Genomic DNA, 16,123 nt, shown 5'->3' with positions numbered 1-16,123 from the left:
TGGCTCAGGGAGAGGAAAGAATGGGGATTTACTGCTTAATAGGTATGTTTCTGTTTGGAGTGATATAAAGATTTAGAAACAGACTGTAGTGATGGTTACACAACAGTGTGAATGTACTTAATGCCACTAAACTGTATACCTAATATGACTTAAATTGCATATTTAGTTATATTTTACCACAATAAAAGCCTGAAAAGAAAAACATTTGTATCAGGTCTTTAGTGATATGGATTGTCCAAGGGTAGATTTCAATTCAGAGACTTAAATCTAAAAAGGTGTGTAGATCATCTGATCAACCCTCATGGAAACACTAGGAGAAATATGCACCTCTACATCCTTCCTGACAAGAAGGTATCTCCAGTTCCTGCTGGATGTGGGAGCAGATTTTCTCTAAGGCAGCCCCAATGACCTTTTATGGAGAAGGAATAACCTGTGCTGGAAAAATAAACAGATAAATGAAAACAAGCTGAAGAATCTGAAAGCCAAAACTCTGCTACTTTGCAGTTGTGGACTATAACCAAATTATTCACAACTTCTCAAAGCCTCAACGTCCCCTCATTATAAATAAAACAGCATCTGCCTTTAAATGTTTGCTAGAATAATTGGCAATATTACACCTATAGCATCCACGGCTAGTGCCTGGCAAATGTTGGGTGTTAATCTGTGATGCTATTGCTATTGTAACAGGTCTACAAGACAACCCTAACACGGAATAGCACCTGACGTATCAGAACTAAATAAAACAGCCACCAGCAACATGAAGACTGTAGATAATCAGCTAGTGTTTATACAATTCAACTACTCTTGGAAAGACTGGCCTATTATTACTAGAATGAACCCAGCTACTCTACATTAGGAAGGGTACTGCTGTGCAATTCATTCTCTATACAAAAGGCCTCTGTCTGCATGTCTGAGCAACCCTTCCTTCATAAGAGTCTGCCTCTACCCAACGGAAAGACACACTATGAGGAAACTGAGCAGAATGTTAGCTAGAAAGTAGGCCTGAGGCAGCATTCAAACTTTGGTGGCATCAGAATCACCTGGTAAACCTGATAAAAAAGCAGATGCCTCAACTCTACCACCAAACATTCTTATTACTAAATACAGGGTGGGGCAAAAGTAAGTTTACAGTATTAAGTACTCAAAACACAATCTATTCTTCTATTGTTTATTAATCATTGTATTATTTTTCCATATATTCAACTGTAAACCTATTTTTGCCCCACCCTATATTTCAAGCATGGCCCTTGAGCACAACTGTGTAAACAAACACTTGAAGGTAGGCCACAAAAATGTTAATTACATTCTGATGCTGACAAAAGACCAACTCTGCCACCCAAAGCAAAGGGATGCACTTTGCTCCATACCTATCTAGAAATGCACTATCTTTGGCAGTACAGGGCAGGAAGGGAAACCAAGTAAGGGAGATCACCTGCACAGAATATCAAAAAAAACTTGCATATCGTGGGTTCATATAAAAGTCTGTCATTATTGCTTATACTTTTTTAAAATACAAGAATGAAAAAGAAAAATAATGTACATTATACATCCCACAGAGTAAAAAAAAAAGAAGTTGGTGAAACTGCTACATCCTTGGATTGCTAAGAAAATTATTAACTGGTACAACTTGTTGCTCAGGTAATGTGTATTAAAAATCATCCAATAAAAATCATCCAATAATCTCACTTTGAATTTATCATAATAAAACAACACAAAAGAACCAACTATATTCAAAAGAGAGTCACTGTTGTAATATATAGATGTATAAGATACCTGCATGTCAAGGATCCGTTTACCAAAATTTACCATACCAATTCAAGTATGACAAAGCTATTAAATATTAACATGATGCATACTATGTCATTACATGGATACTATTCATTATACATGAAAGACCTAAAATTACTTTCTACAAAGTAAGAACACATGGACAGCCCCAAAGGTGACAGATTAGAAAAATCAGCTTGTATTAGAATGGATTAATGTGGGTTTCTGGTCTCTGAACTTTCTGTATTATTGCTATATTATTGTAATAAAACTGTAAATACATTTTACTGATTCTGCTTAACAAGAAAATGGACAACAGTTATAGAAGCAGGTAAAAGTTATCCTGAAGGAAGATAAGCTCACCAAAATGTGTCATGCCAACAGATGACCACATGACCAGTTCTACGTTTGTTTTTTTCACAAAAAGATAAATCTTAATAGATGTATGTAACTATTAAACCCTGAATTTACATTTTTAAAAAGAGTATAAATACACAAAAAAAATAACAGGAAAATACAGTTTTAAGCAGCTATTCACATGGCAAAAAGATCAGAAGACTTTATGAACCCCTACTTCAATATAAACCAACAAAATCATGTAGCTAAGAAAGTTTACAGTATGAAAAAAAACACTAAGCTAAGAAACAAAAGGTCTAGTTTCTCATCCTAGCTCTATCCCATACTAGAATTTAACTTGGGGGTCTTGGTTTCTTACCTATAAACTGACAAGATGACCTACCTACCTACCTCACAGGATTTGAAAGGGAACAAATAAGATTATGTATATTAAAAGTGCTTTGAAGGACTTCCGGCCAAGATGGAGGCATAGGTAGACACACTGTGCCTCCTCACACAACCAAGATAGGGACAACATCAATTTAGAAACAGAATAACAACCAGAACTGACAGAAAATTGAACTGTATGGAAGTCAGACAACCAAGGACTTAAAAATAGACCCGTTCATCCAGACCAGTAGGAGGGGTGAAGCCGGGAAGTCAGGAGGGAAGCCAGGCAGACAGGGGTCTCGTGGCACAAAGAGCATTGGGACCAGGCATGTAGACCGCAGTGAGCAGACCCTGGGCACGCAAGCGGCAGCTGGCAGACCTCAGCCAAAGGGTGGCAACTGGCAGACCCAGTGAGGTGGCAAGTGTGAAGCAAGGCACTGTGCACAACCCAGGATCCCAGCGCTGGGAAACAGAGCCTGGAGGCACTGACTGAAAAACACCTGTGGGGGTTGAGGCAACATGGGCAGACTCCCAGCTGAAGTCGTTGGAAAGTCCAACCTGGTGCACAAACCCACCCACAGGGGAATCAGCACCAGAAAGGTCCAGTTTGCTTGAGGGAAGCGGCAGAAGGGACTGAAATCAGCAGAGAGAGGAGCAAGCACCATTGTTCCCTCACAGCCCTCATCCCCACATACAGCGTCACAACCCAGCAACTGGGTTTGCCCCACCCTGGTGAACACCCAAGGCTCCGCCCCTCACTACATGAAGACTCAACAAGACCAAAAACAAACAAACAAACAAACAAAGAGATGGCTCAAACATAAAAACAAATGAAAGCCCGAGAACCCATCCCTTTAAGCAACCGAGAGATAGCCAGCCTATCAGATGCACAATTCAAAACACTGGTGATCAGGAAGCTCACAGAATTGGTTGATTTTGGTCGCAAATTAGATGAAAAAATGAAGGCTACCCTAAGTGAAATGAAGAAAAATACACAGGGAACCAACAGTGATGGAAAGCAAGCTGGGTCTCACATCAATGGAATGGACCAGAAGGAAAAAAGAAACAATCACAATAGAAAAGAATAAAGAATAGAATTCAAAAAAATGAAGAGAGGCTTAGGAACCTTCAGGACATCTTTAAAACGTTCCAACATCCAAATTATAGGGGTACCAGAAGGGGAAGATGAAGAGCAACAAGTGGAAACTTACTTGAACAAATACTAAAAAAGAACTTCCCCATTCTGGCAAAGGAAATAGACTTCCAGGAGGTCCAGGAAGCTCAGAGAGTCTCAAAGAAGTTGGACTCAAGGAGGAACACACCAAGGTACATCACAATTACATTAGCCAAGGTAAAAATGAAGGAGAGAATCTTAGAAGCAGCAAGAAGTAAGGAGACAGTAACCTACAAAGGAGTTCCCATCAGACTGTCAGCAGATTTCTCAAAAGAGACCTTACAGGCAAGAAGGGGCTGGAAAGAAGTATTCCAAGTCATGAAAGGCAGGACCTACATCCCAGATTGCTCTATCCAGCAAAGCTTTCATTTAGAATGGAGGGCAGATAAAGTGCTTCTCAGATAAGGTCAAGTTAAAAGAGTTCATCATCACCAAGCCCTTATTATATGAAATGTTAAAGGGACTTTTCTAAGAAAAAAAGATAAAAAACATGTACCGTAAAATGACAGCAAACTCACAATTATTAACGACCACACCTAAAACAAAACAAAGCAAACAACTAGAACAGGAACAGAACCACAGAAATGGAGATCACATGGAGGGTAGCAAACAGGGGAGTGGGAGGAGCAGAGAGGGGGAAAAGGTACAGAGAATAAGTAGCATAGGTGGTAGGTAGAAAATAGGCAGGGGGGAAGGGCAAGAATAGTATGGGAAATGTAGAAGCTAAACAACTTATGACACACGGACATGAACTAAGGGGGGAGAATGTGGGTGGAGGAGGGTGTGCAAGGTGGAGAGGAATGGAGGGGGTAATGGGACAACTGTAATAGCATAATCAAAATATTTTTTAAAAAAGTGCTTTGAAAAAAAGGGTCTTCCCCCCTTAATTCTGGCTATTATTATGAATTCATACATACGTAGCTACAAAAAAAAGGTCAACAGTGTTATAAAAACAAGTTCCAAACTGATAGTAAGTGGATAATGCTTCCCAAGGGTCCTGGGATCTGGAGTCATGTATTTCACTTTATCTGCACCATTCTAATCTTTTAGGAAACTCTATTCACATATTATTTGGTAAGTTTTTAAATTTGTAAAAGGCCAATGCAAGGACTAACAATACTAATACAGAGTGCAGGGTTCTCAGACTTTGGGGATTTTAAGAGTCACTAGGCATTGTTTAAAACTGTGGTTGCCCAGGCTCCATTCAGACTTAACTAACCAAATATCTCTAGCTAGACAGAAATAGTAAATGAGGCCAGGCCATTTATATTTTAAAAAGCTCTCCAAGTGATTCTGGTGACTTGATTACTGCTGCTACTACTACCACTACATTATTATTACATAAATTGTACATTTAATGTACAATAAAAATGTACAATAAATTGTACATTTATTATATACTAGCCACTATACTCAGCACTTTACATATATTATCTTAATCCTTGTAAAAAACTCCCTAAGGAGGCACTACTACTAAAATCATCCTCCCTTCACCCTCATTTTATAAGTGAAAACATTAAGATACAAAGAGATGATTTAAGTAGCCCAAGGCACAATGTCACAGAGCTAGTTAAGTGGCAAAGCCAGATGTACAATGAAAATCATTCCTAACCTAAGACAATAGCTGTATACACTGGTCAGGTCAAATCAAATTGTTTTATTTCAAACACTGCATTTAAAAGACTCTTAACAAAAACAGAGTTGCCTAAAGAAAGCATGCTGAAATCCTATTAAACCAGGACAGATTTACATACCTCCAGCATAACCAGCATCTATTCATAACATTCTATCTGTCCTAGATTGTGAGTCCCTGAAATGTGAGGGCCATGTATGTCTTCAATTGTATTCTCATGGTATCTGGTGCCTAACAAAAGAAAGGATTTAATACTTTAATTAATCAATACATCTAGAAAGGGCCTGATGACTGTCCTAGGAAATGAAAGGCTATTATGTGGAGAAGAAACAGACTTAACTCATGTTGTTTCGGAGGGGATAATTAAAATCAACAGGTAAAAAGGGGAGGTGGAAATTGTGGTAATTTCATAAAATACCTTTCTAGCAACTAAGACCTGTCCAGTAACAATGAAATATGTCTGCAGTTGAGGCTGATGATCAACTATAGTAAACAGAAGGATGCTGGACTACGGGGCCTCTAAAAACTTGCCTAAAGGCTCAATTTCTATTATTCTAAGTTATAATACATTGATTTGTTCTTTTTTGGAAAAATTTTACTTATTTACTTTCAGAGAGAGAGGAAGGGAAGGAGAAAGAGAGGGAAAGAAACATCATTGTGTGGTTGCCTCCCGTGTACCCCCACTGGGACCTGGTCCACAACCTAGGCATGTGCTACGACTGCAAACTGAACCAGCTATCTTTTGGTTCACTGACTGGTGCTCAATCCACTGAGCCACACCAACCAGGGCTGATTTATTCTTTCATACATTACATAGTGACTAGTTACACAAGACTCAGGAGTAAGCAACAGAGGATACCACAAAGTGTCTACAAACTCATAGTGCCCTCAAGGATCTAGACAAGAGTAAATGCACAGGAAGTGAGCCTCCAAGGAGGAAGATAAGAAATATATACAACAGAAAACAGCAAGGACACAGGAAGGAAAGTCAACAAAAATGTTAAGGAAGAAATGCCACCATTTTGAGCTAGATCTTTAGGGATCTATGAGGAAAGGCAGAATCTGAAGCTGCCATAGAATCTGTGGGGGGGGAAAGCATTCAGTGTTGCAGTAGAGAATCTGAGCATAAGGGAACAGAAAACCCCTCGGTTGGTGAAACAATTAATGAATTCTAGTACTGAAACTTAAGTCCTTTAGAGACCATTTAGTTATACATACATTTCACGAATGCCCTAATTGCACTGCGTTAAAAAAAAAGATTAATTTAAGATTTTATTTCTTCTTAGACAGAGGGAAAGGGAGGGAGAAAGGGAGAGAAACATCAATGTGTGCTTGCCTCCTGAATGCCTCCACCAGGTACCCTGCCCCCAACTCAGACCTGTGTCCTGACTGGGAATCAAACCAGCAACCTTTTAGTTTGCAGGCCAGCGCTCAAACCACTAAGCGACACCAGCCAGGGCATAAAAAGATTAATTTCTTAAATTACATACAAACCAAAAACCATTAATCAGTAATTTCTTCTTTACTTAGTTGTGTGGGGTTGTTTGTTTGTTTGTTTTTACAACTAATAGATCTTTCTCTTATTTGCTAGGATATCTTTTATATGATTGTATTTAAAAACAGTTGTTATTTTTCGCTACTATCTATTCTTTTCACTATTTAATATGACAAACTGATGGTTTTAATAACTCAACTCTAATAATTATAATCCCTTCATGGTTATATATTTACTATAGTACTACAAAATAAAAGTACTACATAATAAATCTAAAAACTCTAAGTAGTAGACTGCTAAGACTACATGGAGTTTCAAAAAACAAATTTAAGCCTCCAATCCAAGAAACTATCTCACCCAATTTACAAATCATGAGACTGAGTCACTTAAGAAAATAAAATTAACAAGACTGAAGCAAAATATCTAAATCGAAAACCAGTCAACAAAGTTTATTGTTCAAATTCACATTTGAACAATAAACTTAATGTTCTAGTCAAAATTATTTCTCAAGCCCTGGCTGGCGTAGCTCAGTGGATTGAGTGCAGGCTGGGAACCAAAGTGTCCCAGGTTCGATTCCCAGCCAGGGTACATGCCTGGATTGCAGGCCATAACCCCAGCAAACCTGCACATTGATGTTTCTCTCTCTCTCTCGCTCTCTAGCTCTCTCGTCTCTCTCGCTCTCTCTCTCTCCTCTCTCCCTCTCTCCCCTCTCCCTCTCCCCCCTCCCTCTCCCCTCCCCCTCCCCCTCTCTCTCTCTCTCTCTCTCTTTCTCTCTCTCTCTCTCTCCTACTCTCTCCCTCCCTCCCTCCCCTCTCTAAAAATAATAATAAAAATCTTAAAAAAAAAAATTATTCTCAACATCCCTGTCAAACTATTTTAAGGATATGAAATCTTCCTCTATAAAAGCAAGTTCCCATCATCTGAACTACTCTGAAGAGATTCTATCACAGCACTTACTGAAGCACAATGCACCAAGTGTCAGATTTTTGCTTCATATTAGTAAAAAAAAAAATGCTTACCTCTTCTACATCAAGTTGAGTCCTGTAGCCAAAATCCTGACACAGTAGACCTGGGTTTTCAGTTCTAACACAAAAATCTAAGTTTAGCAAAGACTTTTTTCTTTGTCCACTTAGATCATAACATGGAGATACAATACTTAATACCTCCACCCTCTCTTTATTTGCCACTTAGACTATTACAGGGAGATACAATATTTGATATCTCCACCAACAGTCTCTTCAAAGGATTTTTAACTTAGCTGAGATAATATAAAGCTATGGCTTAAAACTCAGTAAAAATTAAAACTTTAAAAATTTAAACATGTTAGTAGATAACAATGAATTACAGAAAGGGAGATTTGAGTAACAATTGCTAAAAGGAAGGGGGAGTTACACAATTTTACAAAGTTGAATAAGCAAACAGCTCACCAAAATTTAAATCTTTCTTAGCAAAAGGAGAAGATAAATAATACTGAGTAACTCTGGGACACAGTAGTGTTACTTTTGCTACCTATTACATACGGTCTGTGTAAGTCAATGTTACTATTCTCCCACTCCCTTGATGAGCAAAACGAGCCCTCTCCAGGACTCCTCATACCAAGTGCTCAGTATACGTCACTATTAATAACCTCATAATAGTAATAATAAAAACAACTTCTAAGGCCAGAATTCATAACCTACTGTGGAACCCTGCCTGGCACATGGCAGCACGCAACTACTTCTCCTTCCTGACGCTTCTGCATCACTGCCTCCCAAAGGACTACAGAATCTGAAGCTTCACTGCCACATCTACAAATTAAAGTATCATGTTTAAAGAGCTCACAGGTTCTACGAATGGTCAATATTTAATGAACAAACCCCAAGAAAGAGAAACTCACCCCGACGCAGCAAAACATGCTTTAAGGCTCCGCCTAATTTTTTTTTAAATTTTAGAAACAAACACAACTACTTTAAAAAATATAGTAATAAGTTAGACTCTGGAAAACCCCATACTCATCCGATCGGCTAGGCAAATAGAAAGCAAAATTCGATTAGCTCCATTGTACCTAACCAGGCTAAAATGCAAGATCACACACTCGTCTTCGTCAGAGCGTCTCTGCCAATACCAAAGAACAACAAAGGCAAGTTGAAGGGGCTGCACAAGGCTTCACTCAGCACTTGTCCACTTTAACAGGTTCCGAAAGAAGCTATCTGTGGGCCTCAGGGACCAAGGGGACTCCCTCCGCATCCGGCCAGGCCCGCTGCTCGGCTCAGAGCCGCAGCTTTTGTCTAGCTGGGCTGGAAGCCCCGGCCTCCGGCCTCCCCCATACCCCTTCCCTCCGGATCCTTCTCCACACCCATCACTCTGCGACTAGCTGTAGTAGGTTTCTCTCCCTTGACCCCTCCCCTCGCAATTCCGGGCTCTTTTCAAAAGCGACTTGGGGTGCGCTGTCTTCTCCTACCCAGCCAGGGTGACTCAGGTCAGGGGTGGAGTCTGGGACAAGAAAAGAGAAAGGGGCACACAAAGCAAAGCTGACCTCACTGCCGCCGCCCACCCCCACCCCCCCCCCCCACCCCCACCTTTTGCACAGCGGCCAGAATCAGCAACTACTGGCTGGGAAAACAACCCTCCCATCCCGCTCCTCACCGGGCTTCCCACCTAGGGCCGCCCCCTCCTCCACAAAGTGTATACAAGAACCTAAGAGGGCACAGGGACATCGCCCCCACCCAGTCCCAGCGCCCTCCACCGCGGGGGAAGAGGCAGGGGGCAAGGGAGGTACTCCGGTCCTGAATCTCCTAGCCTAGCGGGGTACTTACAGCCATATTATTCGTTGTAGTTGCAGCTGCCTTACCAGACCGCCACCGCCTTCTCCTCCACCCTAATGAGGTTAAGTGCTTGGTGCTGGTATTAAAAAAAGGAGGAGGAGAGAGAGAGTGTGTATGCGTGTGTGAGTGAGTGAGAAAGAGAGAGAGAGAGAGAGAGACAAGAGAGACAGAAAGAGAGAGAGAGAACGCCTGCGCAGTGCGCTCTCCCTTTTCCTTTCCCCTCCCCTTACCACCACCGACCCAGCTGGACCATAGAGTGTAAGCGGAGACCAGAGAGGCGCTGCTTCTCTAACGTAATACCCCGCGCAGGCGCCCGCTTGGCTGCGCGGGACTTCGTAAACTGAAAATCCCGGGAGCGCTCGCCTCCTCAGAGAACATTAGTTGACCCTGATAGGGACCCATAGGTGGCCAGGGTGCAGTTGGGCCCCTGAGGAACTTGCGACAAAACTCAAGCTACACAATTAGGGTCGCATCTAAGCGCCCACGCAATAGGACACTTGAAAGCCATACTGTGGTGAGTACAGCTAAGGAGCAACCAGCATAAAAGCCGTCTGGCTGGAATTCCCTCTGGTCGAGGGTCTAAAACCTGAGGGAAATCTTTGCCTTTTCAATTCTGGTTGGCACGCCTTCAGGACGACTAGAGTGAAGTAAATTGTGCCCTGCGACCTTCCGTACCCCGTGTCCCTTTTCTCTTCTAATGTAGGCGTGGACTCTTGAACCGGAAGAAGAACATTTTAATGGTTCATAGCCCTATTTGGAGCGGCGTACCCGCTGGAGTCGTCGAAGAACTTCGGGATAAGCTCTTTTACTTGACCGTATACTCAACGCTGCTTCTGCCGTAACTCGAATAATTCTCCAATGGTACTGTGTGGGAAGGTGTTTCAGAGACCAGAAGGCTGTGCAAGTTGTAGGGCTGCGCAAGTTATAAGGCTGCATTTAAGGATCCTAAAGGACCCAGTTTTTGCCGCTCCTCAGTAGTTTGACATTGTAAGCTTTGTGTGTGATTACACACTGCCTCCTGGAAATAACCCTTAAGAGTATGTGTTGACTTCCCTCCATCTGGGTGTCTAGTGCATTGACTTTTCACTGGTTATGCCACAGTCCACGCTGACGAGTTGTGTTATGTTTTGGCAAAAGGGTGAGAGAATGGTAAGAGAATGCCCTGGGACTTAAATGTTATGGTGGAGAGACTAAACTAAAACAAAAAAAAACATGTGTAGCCCCCTCTGCGTAGTGCGGAAAAGGGAGGACTGTAGTCCGTAGAAATAGGAATGACATAGGAATGTGATCACTGGAATCCAGAAAAGGTAACATCTTTGGGGAGAAAGTGCAAGCACCCTTTTGAAAATGGATAGGTTATGAAAAAAGCCTTCCAGAGGAGAAACCATGGGACAAAGGCTCAGGGACTGGCAGTAATAAAGAGACCAACTTGAATGGCAAAATGAATATATTGGGTTGACCAAAAAGTTCGTTTGTTTGTTTGTTTGTTTTCATAGGTGGCTCTAATAGCAGAAAGGATAAAGCCAGTGCAATTTGCTATTTTGGCACCACTTGCCAAATAGGCCTATGAGCTTGTTAAACAAGATTGCCTTTTACTCTTCTGAGTTTATGTCTCCAAAGCTGGAAATTACTGCAAAGCAAGAACAGAACTTGACTAACCACTCCATACGACCACAGGCAGAAGATAGCATTGGTACAATTGGTACAAACGGCAGCTTATGCAAAAACCAACCAAAACCTCAGGTTACAACTCCCCCCAACAGCTCGGGCCTCCCAACAGCAACCGCCCCACCCATTTATACTCCTATTATAAGTCAGTAAAAGCTCAAAACCCCCACTCCTCAATGCTAGTGTATCTCTCCACACCATGATCCTCTCCTGTCTTGGAGAGAGAATAAAATCTTTACCCTCTGCTCTTTGTGAATTCTTTCACAGCACATATCACCAGCCACCCTAACAGTAGCACTTAGTTGTCTCTAACTTAATTCAAAACATTTTGTTAGATTGTATTATGACAGCTGTCATGTCAGTGTGCATTTAAAAAAATCAAAATCAGTGAATGTGGAGCCATTTTAATGTTGATGGAAGATAATATGCAACATTTTTGGCATATTGTGCTTTATTATTTCAAGAAAGATAAAATCATGCAGTGTACAGAGAAGGTGCTGTGACTGATGGAATGTGTAAAAGGGTTTACAAAGTTTCATGCTGGTGATTTGCTGGATGATGTTTTACGGTTGAGTAGACCAGTTGAAGATGATAGCAATCAAGACATTAATTAAAAACAATGTTATACCATGCAGGAGATAGCCTACATACTGAAAATATCCAACTCAATAGAAGTTACTGGTGAAAATGAAAGATGGATCTTTCATTTATGGGAAAAACTAAATGGACTGTTTAGCCAATCCAGTATGACGAGTGGAAAGTAAGGTTTGATGAATGGGATGGGGAACTTTTAAATTTTTAGTTGTAAATAAACAAAATACCATTTTAACCCTTTTTAAGTGTACAGTAGAGTTAAGGGCATTTATAGTGCCATGCAGCATAGCCATAACTCTTCCTCTTACAAAACGAATTCTATACCTGTCCCTCTTTCCTCCTGCCCGGGCTCCTGGCAACCACCATTCTACTCTTTGTATAAATTTGACTACTGAGATGCCTTATGTAAGTGGAATCATACAGACATATTTGTTTCATTTGTGACTGCCTTATGTCACCTAATATCTTCAATGTGTATGTTGTGTGTCAGAATTTCCTTCCTTTTATTAATGTTGAATAATATTTTTAATGTTGAATAATATTTCATTGTGTGTATATACCATGATGGACACTTGGGTTGCTTATACCTTTTGGTTATTGTGAATAATGCTACAATGAACATGGCCATGCAAATATCTCTTTGAGACCTGGCTTTAAATAGGATGGGGAAGATTTTGAAATCAGGGGGATAAATCCATACTGTGTCAGATCCTCCACTTGGGGAAAGAACTGTTTCAGAAAGCGATGCTGACTGTGGAAGCTTAATAAAGCATTTATGGAGCCTTTAAGATAAGCTAGGCATTGATTACCACTTTAGATAAATTATTGCTATATCACTGAAGGCATCAAGATAAACATGAGCCAGTTATTGGCTGCATTTAATAGGTATGAAAATCAAGGTTTGGGGTTACAGATGGGCTGAAGGGAGACTCACCACACACACACACACACACACACACACACACAAGTAATTATGAAATAAAACTGGGAGCTCAGCACCCGTGGGCACTGACTATTCACTGGTTTGGGCAAGAATATTCAAAGAAAATATTTCACATGTCAAGAGTGAATTTTCTCAGAAGAAAGAATAGGCTGGCACCAAGAGATTTCTGTCAAAATACTGAATCGTTTAAGAGTTTAACACAGTAAAGCTGTATCTTCTAAGGTCCCTAAAGAACACTGAGGTTTGACTCCAGGTATGTTTATTGTCTTAAAAAATATATAAAATACCATGTAACTATATCTTTCTAGGTAATAAAAAATAATAAAACATACCACTTTATGCTTAATACTTCCTCTTGGATTTTACATTCTCAAACTTCCTGTGAGATCATTTAAAGCAATAATCTTTTGACAGATGAGAAAATTGAGGTCCAGAAAGGAAATATTATTTGCCCCATATCATATGGCTGATCGATGCCAAGACTGCCACTGAAATCTGGACCTCCATAATTCCCGCTCTGCTTTAGGGTCCCTTACAAAGATAGACACCATAGCCTGAGTAGACAGTGTTTCTATTCCATCAGTTTCATCTTTCTCGAAATACCCAAGTCCCATGAAGCTAATGCTATTTACACAATGAGGCAGAGGACATAAGCATTATAAATAGCATTCATACACTGAAAATTATTGTGTACCAACTGTGTGCCAGACACTTAGGAAAGCAGAGAAAAATCCCTGTTTTGACAGGATATAGAAAAGTAATATATAGTATATCAAGTAGGATAAGTATTGTGGGGAGAATGAAGTAGTGAGGGGGAAATGGTGAGTACAGAGGGAAGAGATTTCTGTTTAGGACAAGGAGAGTGGGTGACTCACTGAGAAGCAAATTTAGCAAAGATCTGAAGTAAACAATGGAAAAAGAAATGTACTTTATCTAGGAAAAGAGTGTTCCAGTGGAAAGAATGGAAAGTGCATAAATTATTCTGATGCAAGAGGATGTCTGCTACATCCTAAGAACAGAAAAGAGGCCAGGGTGGCAGAAGCAGAGTATGAGAGAAGAAAAGTAGGAAATGAGGTTATAGGTAACAGGATACCAAATTGTGTAGGAATTCAGGGCATTGTGAGGACTAATGAGGGGAAGACATTGGAAGGTTTTCAGCAGAGAAGATGATTTGCCTTCTATTTTTTAAACTTTAGCTTCTGTTTTGAGAACAGATTGTAGGGGACCAAGAGGGTGCAACTTAGGAGGTTGCTGCAGTCCTCCAACTGAGAGACAATGGTGGGTGGCTTAAAATGCAAGCAGTGGAGAGGTGAGGTATCTGGAGGTATCCAGGTAACATGGTACACAGGATTTAATTGATTAATTAGTTGATACAGGGTGCGAGTAAAAGGAGAGTTGGATGAATTCCAAAATTTTGGCCTGAGCAATTTGAAGAATGCAGTTGACATTTACTGAAATAGGGAAAAATGGGAAGAGATTAATTTTTGAGATGTTAAGTCCCAGGCTAGATATATAGATTTGGGAGACATCAGTATGTAGAGAGAATTTAAAACCTTGAAATCATCTAGATATTGACTATACACAAATTTTTAAAGACTATCTAAGGATTCCTGGAGCACTCCAGCACCTAGGGATTGAAATGGTAATGAAACCAAAGGGGATAGAAAAAGCAGCCACTAAAATATAAGGAAACCAAGAAAGGATATCAGGAAGAGCCACCAAGTGGACAGCCAAGGGGCTATAATTGACCATTGGCTACAATATTGGAGAAGTGAAGATGAAGGCCTGATTGGAATCAGTTCAAAAAAGAATGGTAGGAATAGAATTGGCAAGAGAAAAGATAGGTAATTTGCTGGAGGAATTTAGTTTTAAGAGTGGGGGGCATTGAATTCTGGTTCAGATGGCAAAATAGGTAAACGCAGTACTGGCATCCTCCCAAAACCACATCAAAATTATGACTAAACTACAGAATAGCCATCATTCAGAATCACCTGAAATCTAGCTGAATGACTCCTACAACTAGACATTTAAAGAAGAAGCCGCAATGAGACTGGTAGTATGGGCAGAGATGAAGAATGGCCTGGTCCCACACCATGGGGTGTATAAAACTTGAGAGGGATATCATGGCTGCAGAGGTACCTCTTGAGGAGCAAGGTGTCCCAGCTCCATATCAGCACCAACCGCAACCCTGTTTTCTAGGGCCAGAAAGACAAGTCCCCATAACTTTTGGCTGTAAAAACCAGTAAGGATTGTGGCTGAGTGAGATGGTGGACTGCTGGAGTCACAGGCAGTTTCTCTTAAAGGGCCTGTACATGGACTTATTAGCCACTCCCTCTGAGCTCCAGGGCTGGGCCTGCAGCTTGAAAGGCAGCAAGAACATATACCTGAATTGTCTGGCATAAGGAAGAAAGCTAGGGGGAGAGAAGCAGTATTCTGAGACCCTCTCCACACACAAAAAGCCAGCATGGAGGACTGCTGTATCTGAGTCCCCATCAACCAGGCTCAAACTATTCATCCCTGGTGATTCTCTGAGACCCTACCCCAACCAACCTGATGGTCCACCCAAGCTGTTCCCAATGGCTTTTCCATATGAACAACCTGTCTTGGCTAATGCTTCAGACTTTTCTAAAATCTCTTAAACAAGCAGTGTCTGGCTTCAGCATACCCGGTACCTCTTGATAGGTCTCCCAGGCCTCATACTATCAGCAGTGGACCTTGGTTCACAGACTGGCCTCACCTGGGCACCTCTAAGCCCAATACAAGTAGCTTCTGCATATAGCTTCATAGCTCATGTCAGGTGGCCCAAAGCTGACCTTGGCCTGCACCTCCTTAAAGTCCCCAGAGCCAGCACAAGCAGTAGACAGCTTCAGACCACATCAAAGCACCACCAAACCACCTCAAAAAGTGATAGACTTGAGGGGCAGATTCAGCAAGCTCCAGAGCCCTGCTGAAGTAAGTCCTGCTCAGTGGAGTGAGTCCCTGCACAACTGATACTCCATGGTGGTCAGTGGTGGCAACCAGTTCATACAGCCAATCAGCCTAAGGGTAAATCCCTCCCTTTGGGATGCCAATAATAATCAAGGTTCAACTACCAGAGTGTACACAGCTCACAAGGTGGGGGAGGTGCATACCTGGAATGCAAGCTTGGAAGATCAGGGAGGCTGTGCCACTGGACACTATAGAACAGTTAATACGTTAGGCCACTCTACCAAGCCCAGGAGACATAATAGCTCTACTGATTACATAGAAACAAACACAGGATGGCTGCCAAAATGGAAAGACAAAAAAAGATGTCCCAAATGAAAGAACAGAACAAAAC

The 16,123-nt window shown here is 41.2% G+C and overlaps 1 protein-coding gene and 1 long non-coding RNA gene across 43 annotated transcripts in view; one reads left to right on the top strand and one right to left on the bottom strand.

The window, feature by feature from the left end:
- CLASP1 (cytoplasmic linker associated protein 1) overlaps window positions 1–9,852 on the bottom strand; it is a 291,646-nt gene extending 281,794 nt beyond the window's left edge. For 31 of the 42 annotated variants that reach the window (XM_036023554.1, XM_036023563.1, XM_036023565.1 and 28 more), the window contains exon 1: window positions 9,591–9,726. The gene's annotated coding sequence lies outside the window, so the exon portion shown is untranslated. Of the gene's footprint in view, window positions 1–7,814; window positions 9,056–9,590 lie in introns of those variants that run through there. The other 11 variants (XM_036023578.1, XM_036023585.1, XM_036023581.1 and 8 more) reach the window with 9 other exon arrangements.
- A 96-nt stretch (window positions 9,853–9,948) lies between these two features.
- LOC118500128 lies at window positions 9,949–11,302 on the top strand. Its single transcript, XR_004902658.1, has 2 exons — window positions 9,949–10,748; window positions 11,096–11,302. It is a non-coding gene; the product is annotated as an uncharacterized LOC118500128 (long non-coding RNA).
- The last annotated feature ends 4,821 nt before the right edge of the window (window positions 11,303–16,123 follow it).

Source organism: Phyllostomus discolor, chromosome 4 (assembly GCF_004126475.2).
Source record: "Phyllostomus discolor isolate MPI-MPIP mPhyDis1 chromosome 4, mPhyDis1.pri.v3, whole genome shotgun sequence".
NCBI classification, from domain to species: domain Eukaryota; kingdom Metazoa; phylum Chordata; class Mammalia; order Chiroptera; family Phyllostomidae; genus Phyllostomus; species Phyllostomus discolor.
Note: the sequence above shows the minus strand (reverse complement) of the source record. Positions and strands in the feature narration are given on the sequence as shown.